Source organism: Protopterus annectens, chromosome 16.part0 (genome assembly GCF_019279795.1).
Source record: "Protopterus annectens isolate FY-2018-M chromosome 16.part0, PAN1.0, whole genome shotgun sequence".
Lineage (NCBI taxonomy): Eukaryota > Metazoa > Chordata > Ceratodontiformes > Protopteridae > Protopterus > Protopterus annectens.
In genome coordinates, this window is record NC_056750.1 from 869,414,972 (window position 1) to 869,431,285 (window position 16,314).

Consider the following 16,314-nt stretch of genomic DNA (forward strand, 5'->3'; position numbering starts at 1 on the left):
CCTCTCCTTTATGCCTAAGGGAGTGATAGAATTTTCTCTCGTCCAAGCTTTTCAGCTATGTGTCTATCTCCTCGGTTCACAAAACAAGGGCAAAAAGTAATGCATGCTCCGAATGTGCACAGACAAGTAATGCATGCTCCGAATGTGCACAGACAAGTAATGCATGCTCCGAATGTGCACAGACAAGTAATGCATGCTCCGAATGTGCACAGACAAGTAATGCATGCTCCGAATGTGCACAGACAAGTAATGCATGCTCCGAATGTGCACAGACAAGTAATGCATGCTCCGAATGTGCACAGACAAGTAATGCATGCTCTGAATGTGCACAGACAAGTAATGCATGCTCTGAATGTGCACAGACAAGTAATGCATGCTCTGAATGTGCACAGACAAGTAATGCATGCTCTGAATGTGCACAGACAAGTAATGCATGCTCTGAATGTGCACAGACAAGTAATGCATGCTCCGAATGTGCACAGACAAGTAATGCATGCTCCGAATGTGCACAGACAAGTAATGCATGCTCCGAATGTGCACAGACAAGTAATGCTTGCTCCGAATGTGCACAGACAAGTAATGCTTGCTCCGAATGTGCACAGACAAGTAATGCATGCTCCGAATGTGCACAGACAAGTAATGCATGCTCCGAATGTGCACAGACAAGTAATGCATGCTCGAATGTGCACAGACAAGTAATGCATGCTCGAATGTGCACAGACAAGTAATGCATGCTCCGAATGTGCACAGACAAGTAATGCATGCTCCGAATGTGCACAGACAAGTAATGCATGCTCCGAATGTGCACAGACAAGTAATGCATGCTCCGAATGTGCACTGACAAGTAATGCATGCTCCGAATGTGCACAGACAAGTAATGCATGCTCGAATGTGCACAGACAAGTAATGCATGCTCCGAATGTGCACAGACAAGTAATGCATGCTCCGAATGTGCACAGACACGTAATGCATGCTCCGAATGTGCACAGACACGTAATGCATGCTCCGAATGTGCACAGACAAGTAATGCATGCTCCGAATGTGCACAGACAAGTAATGCATGCTCCGAATGTGCACAGACAAGTAATGCATGCTCCGAATGTGCACAGACAAGTAATGCATGCTCCGAATGTGCACAGACAAGTAATGCATGCTCCGAATGTGCACAGACAACTGAGGTAACATTGTACAGAACCAAAGGTATGACAAGGACTAATTAGTTGCTTGTTACCTTTTCTACAGAAAAGAGTGGCAGTGGTGGGGGAGATGCAGTTTCAAAACAATTTCTAAGTAACTAGGCATTGCATTATCTTTTTACATGTACCCCAGGGTGAGAAGCTGGCATGAACTGTTAAATTCATAGCGTGGGGGCAGAGAAACACACAACTTAGTGGAGTCAACTTGCAGGCTGTTTGGTAGGCAACTACTTTGGTATCCTTTCACACCTTTTTAAAAGACTATAAACTTGTCACTGCTTCCAAGGCTACAGCTGGGTGCACTGTAGCCATATTACAGGGTATGCCTAAACACAGCCAATGGATTCCAGCTGCCTCCCTTTCGTGCTACAGCTCTGGGAATTGTCCTAGTTTTCAGGACTTGCTTCTAAATGAAGAACATAATAGAGCTGCATAAGAGCTTAGTGTGGTAATGGATGTTTCAATAGATTACTCTTGCAATACAGTCTCTTATCATCCCATCTGTCGCTCTCTCCCTATTGGGTATCCTGAGCTTTTCGTCTTCCCATTTCTTTTTCCACCTTCCAAGGCCTCGGGTCTGTTCAGGTTTGAGTAAGAGCTGTGGAACTCTATTCCTCAATGTCAAGTGCATAATGGTGTGCTTCTGTAAATCTCTGCTGTTTCCCCTAAACCGTTACATTTGGCCTTCATGGTTCATGGTCTGGTTCATGGGGAAAAAAGCTATAATATGGTATGTGTAGACACGCACTTTAGTTGGAGATTCCCTGACATCTCAGAGGGGCGGATGTCTTTCATACCTGGAGTGAGAGAGCTTCTGAACTATGGAAGTTGGTCAGGAAGTCCAAGCCTTCTTCTCTGGAAGTCCCATTTGTGAGGAGTACTGCAACAGTGACCTACTGAAACATCCTCTTCAAGCACCTACTGCTCTCGTAAGTTCTTACACAACTCTGCTTTTCCCACAAGTATTGTAGTTTATTAGCTGTTTGGGCAGTTTTTCCATCTCTTTCAACTTTCTGGTTTAAAAGCCCACGTTTGCACTTGTTTCCCACCTTTCCTGTAACTAGTCTAGTCCAGATACAGATTTGCTGTATCCAGGACTGCTTGTAAGCTTCTGAGCCCCCCAAGCCTTTCTGTGTTGGAATGAAGCCTTCCAGCTCATCTTCCACAAGATCCACATACAGATTCTTAGTTTTAGCACTTGAATTTGCTTATTCGTGCTCAGCACTTGTTCAGAACTTGTTGTTAGCACTAATTAAGCTACAAATTACTACAGCACTCAACCTTCCTCATTACCTAGAGGAAAACAGTTTTTGTACTTACTTTCCTCACTTGCTTAGAGAAAAACAGCTCTTATGCTCACTTTCCTCACTTGTCTAGATGAAAGTAATTTTTTATTCAGGCATGTCCAAGGGTCAGCTCCCAGCATTTCCTCCTGTCTATCTGATGAATCTAGGCATCTTGGGGCAATGTAGCAACTGCCTCATGTACACAGACAACCCTCTCCTCCTACCACCCATCACCACAACCTGTGAGAGATGTACTTATCTAGCCAAACTGGAGGTGAAGCTCTTTCCAACCAAGACTGAACCTGACTTGCACCACACCACCAAAATCCACACATAGAAACGCAAAAACATTTGCAGAGGCTCTCAATAATAATCTGCTCAAGCAACAGAGACCTCCAAAGCAGAAACGCAAGCAACCTCCACCCCCAGCGCAACCCAAATGACACATAGCCCACAGACTCAGTGTGCCACTCAACCACACCCCATAAGTCAAAACAACGTACCCAACACACTAGTCATAGGTGACTCTATAGTCAGGTACACTGATGTCCCATTCACCAGGCTAAACGAGGAGAAGGTTACTGTCAGCTGCCTGTCAGGTGCCAGGATCCGCCACATAACCCACGCACTCAGGTCACTCCACAACAAGTACAAATATGACTGTCATTGTCCATGTTGGTGTGAACGACCTGAGATGTACCTCCCTGGACCATGAAAAGAGACATGGAGGAGCTCTCCGATCTTGTAGCCCAGGCAGGTATGACCCTAGCCCTGAGTAGCATCCTGCCATTGCCCAGAATGATACCACAGTACAAGGGCAAAATGATTAACTTCAACAATTGGCTAAGCGTCTGGTGTCATTCTAAGGGGATCCAGTATCTGTCTGCCTGGGACGACATGGTCGACAGACCACAGTGCTTTGCCAGAGATGGCCCTCACCTGTCACCCCTTGGATTCTGGATACTGGCTAAGGCTCTTGCTGCCCCTATAATGCCTTTTTTAGGCAAGGTTCAAATGACAAATTCACCACCGTAACAGGAACAGGCAAGCAAAAACTGACGGTGATGCTACTCAATGCTAGAAGTCTAAATCTCAAAATGCACTCCCTCGAGGCACTCCTTAAAATGGAGAACATCAATATCTGTGCAGTGAGTGAGACCTGGTTCAAGGCTCTAGAGAGCACCCCTGCTTTACCAGGCTGTAACTCGTACCACACTTTTCGGCCACCTAACCTGGACCGGACCACCAAAAGCAGAGGTGTGTCCATATTCATTGATATCCACAGCTCTAAGCTAGTTGCTCAGCATAATGCATCCGAGGTTATCCAAGTGCAAGTAACTCTGGGCAAAACTGCAACCCAAATTGTAGTTTGCTACAGATCCCCCCCCCCCCCCCCACCATGCCCCAGGATTCCCACGCCTCTTTTTTTGATATACTGGAAAATATTAGGATTCATCCAAACACCCTAATAATGAGCGATTTCGACTACCCAACCATTAACTGGGAAAACTACTCGTGTACCAACTCCTTCGCTCAACACTTTCTGGAATTCATAAATTCCAATGCCCTGGATCAACTTATCCACACCCCCACCAGGGGCAACAATATCCTAGACCTAGTCATTACCAACATGAGTGACCCATGTTCCACACCTGAAGTCAACTCCTCGTTGGTCAGATCCGACCATAAGCTAATCACCCTAGATATGCACATCCCACCCCACCCTCCCATTAAGGAAATCATGATAAAAAATTTCTCCAAAGCCAACTTCATGCTTCTTAAGACAGAAGTAGCGAACTTCATTATACCCTTGCAGATGGACAATACAGTTGACTGCTGAATCCTACACAGATGCAATCTGTAAGCACGAGTGCATGGATCGTGCTATCCCAAACAGAACCAAGATGCTGTTCTCCAGAAAAAGGAAGCCAATCTGGTGGTACCCTGCCATAAACAAACTCTACAACAGAAGGAAGAAACTGTTGCAAAAGACAGTAAAATCCCATGAGAGGAGGAGTTCCCTGGTCAGCCTCAGTAAGAAGCTGAGATCCCTTATAAGATCCTCCAAAGCTAGCTACAAAAACAAAATCGCCACGATTCTAGAGACAACCACAAAGCATTCTATAGCTATGTCAAGAATCGCAATGGCAACATCCAAATCTGCTCTGAGTTACAGCACAATGGCACGAAAATTACAGAATTAACTGATATTCCCAACATCCTGTCAGGTAGGTTCAGTGCTAACTCTCGCTCCCTAAAGGGCCCATATCTATACAGGAAGAATGCAGAGTCCCTGTAATCACAACTACGCAGGTAAAAGCTGCACTCTCTAAAGCCAAAAACACAGCATCCATGGGACCGGACAACATCCAAGGCTTTGTTTTACAAGAAATTCAGTACGAGCTGGCTCCCCACCTACACACCATGTTCAGTCAGTCTCACATCAGGCTTTGTGCCCACTGAATGGCGCATAGCAACAGTTATCCCACTCCACAAAGTGGGAGCCAGCACTGATCCCGGGAACTATCGCGCTGTTAGCCTGACGAGCCTGGTATGTAAGGCCATGGAATGCATCATCATGAAACTCATAAACAAAGACATTGGGTAACTTCCAACCTCTGAACCCTACCCAGTTCAGGTTTGTGAAAGACAGATCATGCCTCCTGAACCTGATCAACTTCTTTGAGGCAGTCACCAAAGCTGTAGATGAGGGTAAGGTGGCTCACACAGCCTATCTTGACCTCGCCAAGACTTTTGACACCATCCCCCATTATGGAATTATAGCTAAACTCACTAAACTAGGTATAAATCCCTGTCACAAGATGGATTGCCAATTTGCTCACTGACAGAACTCGCACTGTTAAAGTTGCAGACTCCAAATCTGACTTCAAACCAGTGACAAGTGGAGTACCACAGGGTTCAGTCCTGGGACCTTTCCTGTTTGATATCTACTTCTCTGAAGTACAGGCTAACACAGAAGGCCTTTGGCTAACTAACTTCGCAGATGACTTCAAACTAGGAGCCATAGTTGAGTCCCCAAATGATGTGGACTCCTACAGAAGGGCCTCACTGAGACAGATGCCTGGTGTCAGAGCCATGGCCTCTAGCTCAATGCCAAAAAGTGCATTGTCATCCCCTTTGGTAAAAACGCTGTACCCATGAACTACTACATAGTCAACAGTCTACTTAACACTGAATGTGTGATAAAAGACCTTGGTACCTGGGTGGACAGTAGTCTCTCTTTTGATAATCACATTGCCACAGTAGTCAGGAAATCCTTCTACGTGGCACACCTCATCACAAAAGGGTTCTCATCTTGGAAAAAAGAGGTCATGGTTTCCCTCTACTCGACACTCATATTAGACCCATTATAGAGTACAAAGCCCCTTTTGGAATGTACCTCACAAGACATCTGCAGCAGTTGGAAAGGCCACAGAAGTACCTCACAAAGAGGATTACTGGCCTCAAACAGATGCCCTACATGGACTCTCAAAAAACTCCAGCTTTACTCCGTAGCATATCACCTACTCCGAGGTGATCTCTGCCTAACATATAAAGCTATGTTAAACCCAGAGCTGTTGGACATGCTACACCTAAAGAAATCCCAATCCCTCAGAGCTACACGCTCTAGGGACCTAAACCTTGTCACCACAATAAACAGGATATGCTGGAGGGGATAGATTCCTGTTCTAGAGACTTTCCATACTCTGGAACAAGCAACCCATCTATGTCAAGCAAAGTTCCTCATTAACACTCTTCAAGAAAAATCTTTAAGTGGATGGAATATAGGAAATACACCCGGGGATCACTTCTGTGGCTTTGCTTGACAGGGGCACAGGAAAATAACTTTCTTTGGTGGTGTAAGGCAGGGAACCTTGTTGGCTAGGCTTACTTAGGCCCTTGGGCTGATAGCCTAGTACCTACCTATGAACCTATAATCTGAGCCCCAAACATTGCTGAGAATATATGTCACAAGTTTCACAAGCAATATTGAGATGATCTCTGAGATGTATTTAAGACAGTGAAAACAAATTTAAGGTTTTGGGTCTCTCACAGTAAAACAGAGTATCAAGATTGTCTATTGTTTTAGTTAACCTGTTGCATTAAGATTTGCTTGAGTAAATTATACAGAGCAGCTGCACTTAAACTTATGTCGAACTGTAGTAGGAAGAACAGAATCTAAACATTTCCACTACATGACTTAGTCTGTTGATGCATTTGATAGGCATTTAGCCGCAGTTTCTTAAGACTGTTGTTTGGGGCAGCAAACCTCAAATTCTCATTTTGCACGAATGTACTTCTTTAATGATGGAATTATAGCTTTAACTGCTAATTATCAGTGAAATAACAGGCATCTATGACTCTTACATTAACTGAGAAGTTATCATGAGCACATTTAATTATGGGATCAGGAAGCTTCTGAAAAGAAATCTGTTTAAAAAATGTCATGAAAGCTGAACATTTTATAATGGCTCTGTAACTGCAGTGATGGTATTACATAAACAGCATTCCTTCCGCAGCGTCTTATTTCATCCAGTTTATATGTTTTTGTGGCCTTTCTCTTTCACCATTGACTCCCGATCACTGCCTCTACCAATATGTTCTATAACGCTCTCCATTTACCGGACTACGTTTTAATCTACAGCATAGACGAGCATAAAGATACTGCATTACTTAACGCTTTGTTAGCTGAGGATCACTGCTGCATGAATTCAGTCACACACAGTTGTGATTTCTATTCTCACAGGGCCCAAGTTAGCCTGCTGTACCATCCCTTTGTAGTTGACCTAAAAAAAGACCTGGTACCATGGATGGGCACTTTACCAATTTATCCACTTCCAGCTTCATAGATATGGGTATGCTGAGACAATGTAGGTTTTCATGTTCACTGGCGACCAACTAATCCTTAGAGAATTGGATATGGTATGTGAGAGATGTAATTACACAATGTCATTGAAAGCAAGACCCCAACACAAAGGAGTCAAAGTGACAATCAAGTTGTCAGTAACGTAAGCATTACACCCAACACACATAGTACTGACCAACACATAGACCAACATACGCTGAGGCACATAAATACAACTTACTTAAACCCCAAAGATAACTTAGACATGCGTCTTACAAAAAGAATCCTCAGAAACCCCCAAATTGCTCCCCAACACAACACATGCAGTCACACCCCTTTGAGCTTCATCTACAAAGCTTATAAGGTAAGACAACACATTAACCAGTGTTTTAATCTTAGGAAACTCCATTATGAAACCTACAGATGTCATGCTTACTAGGCTGATTACGGAGACTAATACAGTCCATCACTGGCCAGGATCTGCCAGGTCATCCACACACTCAAGTCATTAAAGCACAAGTACCAGTGTGACTCAGTCATAGCCCATGTGGGGATAAATAACCTGAAACCTACTTCCCTGGACTATATGAAGAGAAACGAGGGAGAATGCTGTACCTCCCATAGTGTATTATCCTGTCTGGGAAGGCCAGACCACAAAGCTGTCTCCTTCATAATTAAAATCAGTTCTGTGACCCTAGCTAACTCTGCAACATTCAGAAAGTAATCTAAGGCAAACATCCTACTTCTTGGTGATAACCTGTCAAAATTTCTAGGCCCCTCCAAACCCTGAGAACACAACTGCCTATGTGGAATTGTTCACAGAAACCATGTACAGTTATGTCATTAAATACACAGAGACAGCTATGCCTACCAGAAATAAGCTCAGCACTAATTCAGAAAACAGAAAACAAACCACCAAACATAAACAGGTTATACAAGAAAAGAATAAAGTCAAAGCCAGGATTAGCAAGTGTTACACCCAGCATCATGCTACATACTCTCATCAAGCTAAACAAACAGCTAAGAGGGGAAATGAAGTCTACTGAAGCCAGATTTAAGGTAAAGATAACATCCAAGGCAAAGGAATGCCACAAGGTTCTCTTTAGCTTTGTCCAAAACCTCAAAGGCAGCTCCCAGCATTGTAAACAGAGCCCCCAACATGGAGCTTGAAGATGTAGCAAACATGCTGCATGACAAATTCAGCTCCAGTTTGACCCCCCTCTATACCCCAGCCATTCTCCAGGAAATACCATCAAACACCAGCACCCCAACCATCACTAGCATTGATGGGCCCCAATAATATCCCAGGATGCCTCATAAGTAGCTCGAACTGTGATTTATTAGCACCACTGGAGTCACTGTTTCACCATAGCCTCAAGACAGGTTTTGTATTTTGCAAATGGAGAACTGAAATGGTCATCCCTCTGCTTGTACCCCGGGAAGTACAGATCCAGAAGTATGACCAGTCTCATATGCAAAGCTGCGGAAAGAATCAACTTGGAAATAATTAGTAAAAGGGCGTAGAAAAGCTTCAAACACTGCATCCAACACATGGAAATTAGTAAAAGGGCGTAGAAAAGCTTCAAACACTGCATCCAACACATGGAAATAATTAGTAAAAGGACGTAGAAAAGCTTCAAACACTGCATCCAACACATGGAAATAATTAGTAAAAGGGCGTAGAAAAGCTTCAAACACTGCATCCAACACATGGAAATAATTAGTAAAAGGGAGTAGAAAAGCTTCAAACACTGCATCCAACACATGGAAATAATTAGTAAAATGGGTGTAGAAAAGCTTCAAAAACTGCATCCAACACATGGAAATAATTAGTAAAAGGCGTAGAAAAGCTTCAAACACTGCATCCAACACATGGAAATAATTAGTAAAAGGGCGTAGAAAAGCTTCAAACACTGCATCCAACACATGGAAATAATTAGTAAAAGGACGTAGAAAAGCTTCAAACACTGCATCCAACACATGGAAATAATTAGTAAAAGGGCGTAGAAAAGCTTCAAACACTGCATCCAACACATGGAAATAATTAGTAAAAGGGCGTAGAAAAGCTTCAAACACTGCATCCAACACATGGAAATAATTAGTAAAAGGGCGTAGAAAAGCTTCAAACACTGCATCCAACACATGGAAATAATTAGTAAAAGGACGTAGTAAAGCTTCAAACACTGCATCCAACACATAGAAATAATTAGTAAAAGGGCGTAGAAAAGCTTCAAACACTGCATCCAACACATGGAAATAATTAGTAAAAGGACGCAGAAAAGCTTCAAACACTGCATCCAACACATGGAAATAATTAGTAAAAGGGCGTAGAAAAGCTTCAAACACTGCATCCAACACATGGAAATAATTAGTAAAAGGACGTAGAAAAGCTTCAAACACTGCATCCAACACATGGAAATAATTAGTAAAAGGACGTAGAAAAGCTTCAAACACTGCATCCAACACATGGAAATAATTAGTAAAAGGACGTAGAAAAGCTTCAAACACTGCATCCAACACATGGAAATAATTAGTAAAAGGACGTAGAAAAGCTTCAAACACTGCATCCAACACATGGAAATAATTAGTAAAAGGGCGTAGAAAAGCTTTTAACACTGCATCCAACACATGGAAATAATTAGTAAAAGGATGTAGAAAAGCTTCAAACTGCATCCAACACATGGAAATAATTAGTAAAAGGGCATAGAAAAGCTTCAAACACTGCATCCAACACATGGAAATAATTAGTAAAAGGACGTAGAAAAGCTTCAAACACTGCATCCAACACATGGAAATAATTAGTAAAAGGACGTAGAAAAGCTTCAAACACTGCATCCAACACATGGAAATAATTAGTAAAAGGACGTAGAAAAGCTTCAAACACTGCATCCAGCACATGGAAATAATTAGTAAAAGGACGTAGAAAACCTTTTAACACTGCATCCAACAGTTCGGATTCGTGAAGGGCAGATCATGCCTACTGAACCTGGTGAAGAATCAACATGGAAATAATTAGTAAAAGGGCGTAGAAAAGCTTCAAACACTGCATCCAACACGGGTCGGATTCGTGAAGGGCAGATCATGCCTACTGAACTTGGTGAAGAATCAACATGGAAATAATTAGTAAAAGGGCGTAGAAAAGCTTCAAACACTGCATCCAACATGGGTCGGATTCGTGAAGGGCAGATCATGCCTACTGAACTTGGTGGAGAATCAACATGGAAATAATTAGTAAAAGGGCGTACAAAAGCTTCAAACACTGCATCCAACACATGGAAATTAGTAAAAGGGCGTAGAAAAGCTTCAAACACTGCATCCAACACGGGTCGGATTCGTGAAGGGCAGATCATGCCTACTGAACTCGGTGAAGAATCAACATGGAAATAATTAGTAAAAGGGCGTAGAAAAGCTTTTAACACTGCATCCAACACATGGAAATAATTAGTAAAAGGATGTAGAAAAGCTTCAAACACTGCATCCAACACATGGAAATAATTAGTAAAAGGGCGTAGAAAAGCTTCAAACACTGCATCCAACACATGGAAATAATTAGTAAAAGGACGTAGAAAAGCTTCAAACACTGCATCCAACACATGGAAATAATTAGTAAAAGGACGTAGAAAAGCTTCAAACACTGCATCCAACACATGGAAATAATTAGTAAAAGGACGTAGAAAAGCTTTTAACACTGCATCCAACACATGGAAATAATTAGTAAAAGGACGTAGAAAAGCTTTTAACACTGCATCCAACACATGGAAATACTTGGTAAAAGGACGTAGAAAAGCTTTTAACACTGCATCCAACACATGGAAATAATTAGTAAAAGGACGTAGAAAAGCTTTTAACACTGCATCCAACACATGAAATAATTAGTAAAAGGACGTAGAAAAGCTTCAAACACTGCATCCAACACATGGAAATAATTAGTAAAAGGACGTAGAAAAGCTTCAAACACTGCATCCAACACATGGAAATAATTAGTAAAAGGACGTAGAAAAGCTTCTAACACTGCATCCAACACATGGAAATAATTAGTAAAAGGACGTAGAAAAGCTTCTAACACTGCATCCAACACATGGAACTAATTAGTAAAAGGACGTAGAAAAGCTTCTAACACTGCATCCAACACATGGAAATAATTAGTAAAAGGACGTAGAAAAGCTTTTAACACTGCATCCAACACATGGAAATAATTAGTAAAAGGACGTAGAAAAGCTTCAAACACTGCATCCAGCACATGGAAATAATTAGTAAAAGGACGTAGAAAACCTTTTAACACTGCATCCAACAGTTCGGATTCGTGAAGGGCAGATCATGCCTACTGAACCTGGTGAAGAATCAACATGGAAATAATTAGTAAAAGGGCGTAGAAAAGCTTCAAACACTGCATCCAACACGGGTCGGATTCGTGAAGGGCAGATCATGCCTACTGAACTTGGTGAAGAATCAACATGGAAATAATTAGTAAAAGGGCGTAGAAAAGCTTCAAACACTGCATCCAACATGGGTCGGATTCGTGAAGGGCAGATCATGCCTACTGAACTTGGTGGAGAATCAACATGGAAATAATTAGTAAAAGGGCGTACAAAAGCTTCAAACACTGCATCCAACACATGGAAATTAGTAAAAGGGCGTAGAAAAGCTTCAAACACTGCATCCAACATGGGTCGGATTCGTGAAGGGCAGATCATGCCTACTGAACTCGGTGAAGAATCAACATGGAAATAATTAGTAAAAGGGCGTAGAAAAGCTTCAAGCACTGCATCCAACACATGGAAATAATTAGTAAAAGGACGTAGAAAAGCTTCAAACACTACATCCAACACATGGAAATAATTAGTAAAAGGGCGTAGAAAAGCTTCAAACACTGCATCCAACACGGGTCGGATTCGTGAAGGGCAGATCATGCCTACTGAACTTGGTGGACTTCTTTGAGAAGGTCATCAAGGCAAATGATGATGGTAAAATGGTGAATGTTTATCTTGACCTGGCTAAAGCATTGGACATTGTAAACAAGCTCATGGCTATAGGCATAAACCCCAGTGTTAGACATTTGGTAGCCAGCTGTCTCTCAGTTAGGACCAGAAGGATAGGATAGAGTAGACCACCTCCACATAGCTGTTCAGTAGTGGAATCCCTCAAGGCTGTGTGCTGGGTCCACTTCTTTTTGGCATCTACTTCATGGAGGTCAAGGCCAGTGTAAAGGGCCACTGGCTGACCATGTTTGCAAATCATTGCAAACTTGGAGCAGTCAAATAATGCCCCCAAGACATTAACATCCTGCAGAAAGGACTTGCACTGACAAATGACTAGTGCCAAACCATGGCTTAAAACTCAATGCCAGAAATGCATAATAGTACACTTTGGAAAGTCAGACACCCCAGAAAATTACTTCACTGATAATGCACCTCTAATAGTAGAACTAGTAGTTGGGGATTTGGGTACATATGTAGATAGTAACCTGGCTTTCGACCAGCATGTCTTGAAGGCAGTAAGGAAATACTTCTATGTTGCTTAACGTATAAGCAAGGGTACGGCATCTAGGTCCAAGGAATTTATCATTCCATTGTATTCGGCCCTCCGCAGCACCATCAAGGAGTACAACGTCCTCCTGCGTGTGTACCTGACCAGGCACAAATGAGTACAACGTCCTCCTGCGTATGTACCTGACCAGGCACAAATGAGTACAACGTCCTCCTGTGTATGTACCTGACCAGGCACAAATGAGTACAACGTCCTCCTGTGTATGTACCTGACCAGGCACAAATGAGTACAACACCCTCCTGCGTATGTACCTGACCAGGCACAAATGAGTACAACGTTCTCCTGCGTATGTACCTGACCAGGCACAAATGAGTACAACGTCCTCCTGTGTATGTACCTGACCAGGCACAAGTGAGTACAACGTCCTCCTGCGTATGTACCTGACCAGGCACAAATGAGTACAACGTCCTCCTGCGTATGTACCTGACCAGGCACAAATGAGTACAACGTCCTCCTGCGTATGTACCTGACCAGGCACAAATGAGTACAACGTCCTCCTGCGTATGTACCTGACCAGGCACATGCTACAACTGGAAAACCTACAGAGGTTCCTCACAAAAAGAGTACAGGTTATAAACAGCATGTCCTATACAAATCGCCTCAAAGCTCTATATCTGTGCTGTTGTTTCCCACAGACTGTTAAGAGGTGATCTATGCCTGGCAAACAAAGCATCCTTGTATCCTACTCTGATGGGCCTTCTCCACATCTGCAGAAAAAGTTGCATCAGAATGACTTAATCTAGGAATTTAAATTTTGCCTGCGACAAAAATAGGACACAATGGAGGGACAAGTATGTGTCTCAGAATTCCACTTCTCTGGAACAAGCTTTCCATCAATATGAAGCAGAGCTTCTCCTTAACCCTATTTAGAAGAAACCTGGACCAGTGAATGTGAAATCAGAATTACACCCCAGTTCTAACATTTATGCCTCCAGTAGACAGTGGCAGCCTATAAATCTTGTCCCAGATTACAAATACTGCTTAAAGTAACCTCTAAGGCACTTAAACGTGCGGGATAAAATTGGGATGGTTGGCTAGGCTTACAAAAGCCCCAGTGGTTGTTAGCCTAGTATACACCTATGAACCTATTACCAGCACTTAATAATTTCCTGTTCTCATCACCCCTTCACAAGCGTTTTTAAAACACATTAATCCTTCTCTTAAAAACATGGTAATCTCAGCTTCAGACACTGCTGTGTGCACGGTTTCTGGAAGTCGTCCCTTTCTGTATCTTTTTAATTTCCTCCGTCTACCATCTGTTGCATCCCATGCATCTTTTTTTACTAGCCCACACTTCCAATATACTCTGCCCTCATTTTCAAACTACATATCCGTACAGTTATAACAAACGTAATCTGCCCCTTGTGGCAATTCCATCTTTATTTATTTTACATTTGTTTACCGGGGAGGTTCAACTGGACAGAGCTGTCTGTTTTCAGTGGAGGCCTGGAGAGAAAAGCTCCAGAACAATTGCTAACATACTGTACATAAGCTATTTACATGATTATTGTGGTTTACACATATGTTATAAAAATATAGCGGATAATAACATATGATTGCATAAGATATTTACATAAGCATAGAGATTTAGACATACAATTAAAAGTATAGCAGGTAGCAACATATGATGGTTGTTCATACAGTATGTTTAGTAGAGATAATCTTGAAGATGTACTGTAGACAAGACAAGAAAGGAAAACTAAAAAAAGAGAGAATATAAACCAGTTCATATGAGGTGCGGTAACATTTTAAGGGAAAGCTTTTCAACATGGTCTAGAGGAGAGTTAGTGGGTATAGATGGGGCAGTGGTTAGTAGGCGGTAGTGAGTTGATAAGTAACGTGATAATATATAGTGCATCTGTGGGAGTTTTAAAGAGGAGGTTGGATAGTGGGTAGGAGAAAGGAGTTAGAATGTGTCAGCCAGGTGCTAGGCAGCTACAAGTAACGTGTGATAATATATAGTGCATCTGTGAGAGTTTTAAAGAGGAGGTTGGATAGTGGGTAGGGATAATATATAGTGCATATGTGAGAGTTTTAAAGAGGAGGTTGGATAGTGGGTAGGAGAAATGAGTTACAGTACGTCAGCCAAGTGCTGGGCAGTTACAAGTAACGTAATAATATATAGTGCATCTGTGGGAGTTTTAAAGAGGTTGGATAGTGGGTAGGGGAAAGGAGTTAGAATGTGTCAGCCAGGTGCTAGGCAGTTGTGTTATGTTCTCATACTGTGTTAATGCTCAGCTTTGGGACTTCTTTTGCCAGGAGTGGATTTTTACTGCAGGAAGTACAGCTTTCCATCCTGTGCATCACATTTCTAATGTAATTCTGTAACCTTTCCATCCTGTGCATCACATTTCTAATGTAATTCTGTAACCTTTCCATCCTGTGCATCACATTTCTAATGTAATTCTGTAACCTTTCCATCCTGTGCATCACATTTCTAATGTAATTCTGTAACCTTTCCATCCTGTGCATCACATTTCTAATGTAATTCTGTAACCTTTCCATCCTGTGTATCACATTTCTAATGTAATTCTGTAACCTTTCCATCCTGTGCATCACATTTCTAATGTAATTCTGCAACCTTTCCATCCTGTGCATCACATTTCTAATGTAATTCTGTAACCTTTCCATCCTGTGCATCACATTTCTAATGTAATTCTGTAACCTTTCCATCCTGTGCATTACATTTCTAATGTAATTCTGTAACCTTTCCATCCTGTGCATCACATTTCTAATGTAATTCTGCAACCTTTCCATCCTGTGCATCACATTTCTAATGTAATTCTGTAACCTTTCCATCCTGTGCATCACATTTCTAATGTAATTCTGTAACCTTTCCATCCTGTGCATTACATTTCTAATGTAATTCTGTAACCTTTCCATCCTGTGCATCACATTTCTAATGTAATTCTGTAACCTTTCCATCCTGTGCATCACATTTCTAATGTAATTCTGTAACCTTTCCATCCTGTGCATTACATTTCTAATGTAATTCTGTAACCTTTCCATCCTGTGCATCACATTTCTAATGTAATTCTGTAACCTTTCCATCCTGTGCATCACATTTCTAATGTAATTCTGTAACCTTTCCATCCTGTGCATTACATTTCTAATGTAATTCTGTAACCTTTCCATCCTGTGCATCACATTTCTAATGTAATTCTGTAACCTTTCCATCCTGTGCATCACATTTCTAATGTAATTCTGTAACCTTTCCATCCTGTGCATCACATTTCTAATGTAATTCTGTAACCTTTCCATCCTGTGCATCACATTTCTAATGTAATTCTGTAACCTTTCCATCCTGTGCATTACATTTCTAATGTAATTCTGTAACCTTTCCATCCTGTGCATTACATTTCTAATGTAATTCTGTAACCTTTCCATCCTGTGCATTACATTTCTAATGTAATTCTGTAACCTTTCCATCCTGTGCATT